This window comes from Cyanistes caeruleus, chromosome 3, assembly GCF_971803275.1.
Source record: "Cyanistes caeruleus chromosome 3, bCyaCae1.hap1.1, whole genome shotgun sequence".
Taxonomy (NCBI): Eukaryota; Metazoa; Chordata; class Aves; order Passeriformes; family Paridae; genus Cyanistes; species Cyanistes caeruleus.
Genome location: NC_141703.1, coordinates 99,219,905 through 99,222,600, shown reverse-complemented (window position 1 = coordinate 99,222,600; position 2,696 = coordinate 99,219,905).

The window sequence follows — 2,696 nt, the reverse complement described above, 5'->3', positions numbered from 1 at the left end:
TTCGCCACCGCCCTCCGCCACCTCCCCGCCGCTCGCCGCCCTGCCTTTATCTGCTTCCCCCGAGGAGGGACCGCCCCCGCACCGCCCCTGTCCCTGTCCCTGTCCCTGTCCCTGTCCCTGCCCCAGCCCCTGCCCCTGCCCCAGCCCCTTCCCTTCTCCGGAGAAGTACCGCCACAGGTAGCCCATGTGCGGTCGCTGCCCGCTCCTGGGTGGAGGCTGCGGGTCCCTCCCAGCCTCGCTGCCGGGTCATTTAGGGTGAGTTACTGTCCCAGTGGTTTCTGAGTGTGATCCAAGCCCAGGTCTGTCAGGGTTTCATATCTGTTAAGGGCTTTGTAGACCTTCGTGTTCCGTGTTTTCCCTGAGAGGAATAGAAGTGTCCTGTTGCCAGCTTGTAATGTATATACAAGTATACACCTGGAAAGGACATATACACACTAGACTATAACTATATATACTGAAAAGTTCCCTTTTCTCACTGCCACAGAAGATACTGTATTTAAATCCACATTGTTGTCACTCTGAAAATGCACTGGTAATTCTCTGGATCTCTTCAAAGGACCACTTTCAAGACTTCTTTGTTCGTCAGTCATGCTGAGGTTTTATCTACAAATACAGTTCATAGATTTCTGTGATTACTTATGTACTTTGCTTTTAAACCAGATAGATCACTGCAGATGTGTGGAGGCAGATAAGCTTGACACAGCTTTCCCCTGGAGGGATATCCCTTGAATGGGCTGTGATAAGCTTATCTCAACCCTCTCCTGGAGAGATACCCCTTAAATGGAGCCATGTCACGGTGAGGGCTCCAGCTATCCCACCATGCCTTGATGCCTATGTTGATTTCTTACAAACCATTGGTTTTCCCCCCTGGTACCAGCCTGGCTTTCCCCCATAAAAACCCCAGCTCCTGCCCAGTTCAGGGGGGAGCTGCTGTCCCTGGCTGCCCTTCACAGAGCTGCTGGACAATAAAGGCTGTCTCTGTGGAATCACCACACGACACTCCTGTCTCTCTGAGTCAGCCTGGGATAACCTCACAAGCAGGGCTGAAATCACTGAGCTGAAATCACTGAGCTGAAATCACTGAGCTGAAATCACTGAGCTCAAATCACTGAGCTGAAATCACTGAACTGATCACTTGCAGCCACAGGCTGCTCCTTGCTGAGGTTACCCAGTGGCCAGGGATTGCCAGAAACCCCCCAAAAGCTGTCTCCTGGGACACCTCTCTCCAGGAGAGGCATCCCAGACCAATGGACCTGGCCTGGCCACCTTACACAGATGTGCTCGAGGGACATCTTGTATGCAAATTCCTAGATGGTTTGCCAGTTAATTTCATCCTTCTCAGAACTCAAAGATCATATATAACATATTGTTAAGTCATTTTCTCTTTGGATGTTTATAGCCAGGTTTAGAAGTCAATACATCTCAGATTATTATGAATTTTAAAACATTTGAAGGAGTCCTAGCTGCCTTAAAACCACCTGGGATCAGTTTTTTACAAAAAAAAAACCAAAATCCTTGAGGTTTCCAATAGCATTGGAAAATTATTTTAATCACTGTTGTGTTTTGCTACCAACTTTTTCGATTTAATAATGAAGTTATTCGTCTGGCTGATTCAGATTTTTTTCCAAGTGAATTTATTCTTCCAGGCAATAAGTGATTTTTCTCTGCATCTATAGTTAAGTTGAGCTGAACAATACATTCTGAAATGAAGAAGTTGCCTTGAATCTCCATGGCATCTGAGATTCAACTTTTCCTTCCTGTAAAGCTGATGGTATGCAAAAATAAAAGAGCACAATCCAGACCTAGGATGAATATAATGAGAATTTTAAACCATTTTTTGTAATCCATATGTTTTAAACTTTCTCCTATGTTGCTGAGGGAGTTCAAGGTTGTTCAAATAATCTTGGATCTCAAGTGATGTCCAGCCAAAGGAGGAGGGAAAATTTAGAAAGGTGTTACTAGTTTTCTGGAGTGGATAGTCTCCTACTGTCTCAGAAATGATGTATGGCCAATAAGGGAGAAACCCCTCTAAACTGATGGGAATCATATGTTGAATACCACCCATAGGTACTGAAAAGGTCTTCTATCTTTTTCCCACACCTTTGCAAATTTTCTTAGCTTGTCAGCCTCTAAAGTAATTTTCAAATGCAGCAGTTGTATATCTGCACAGCTAAGGAAAGGCTCCAGGCATGCATACCACCTCTTTTCCAATGGAATTAGCAGGATGTGAGGGAAACACAACTAATTCTGTCCTTAGTAAATTATGCATCACCTTTCTGACATGCTTTGTGCTGGTTTATTAGCTAATATTGTATACACAGTGACAGCACTGTGAAGTGACTGGGCAACCTAGAATTTTAGCAAATGCAGTAATTGCATTCTAACTCTGAAGCCTAACAATACATATTTCAAGATTCTGGTACCCAGAATATGAATAACATCCAGTGCATTAAAATTTTATATTTATTTTGGCTAAATCATAGCAACTTGCATGTTCATGAAATTACTTTTTGAAGGAGGACTGTGTTTTCTCTGGCATCATTAATTTGCCATGTTGCAAAGTTTTATTTCCTCATCTGGAGAATAAGAAATTGGAAAGAGAACAGTTTAGCTGAACATAAAGCTTTCAAAATGTTGTTATCTTCAAGTCAGGGCTAGGTGCTTTTATAAGCTCTTTTCTTCTGAGTGAAATTATT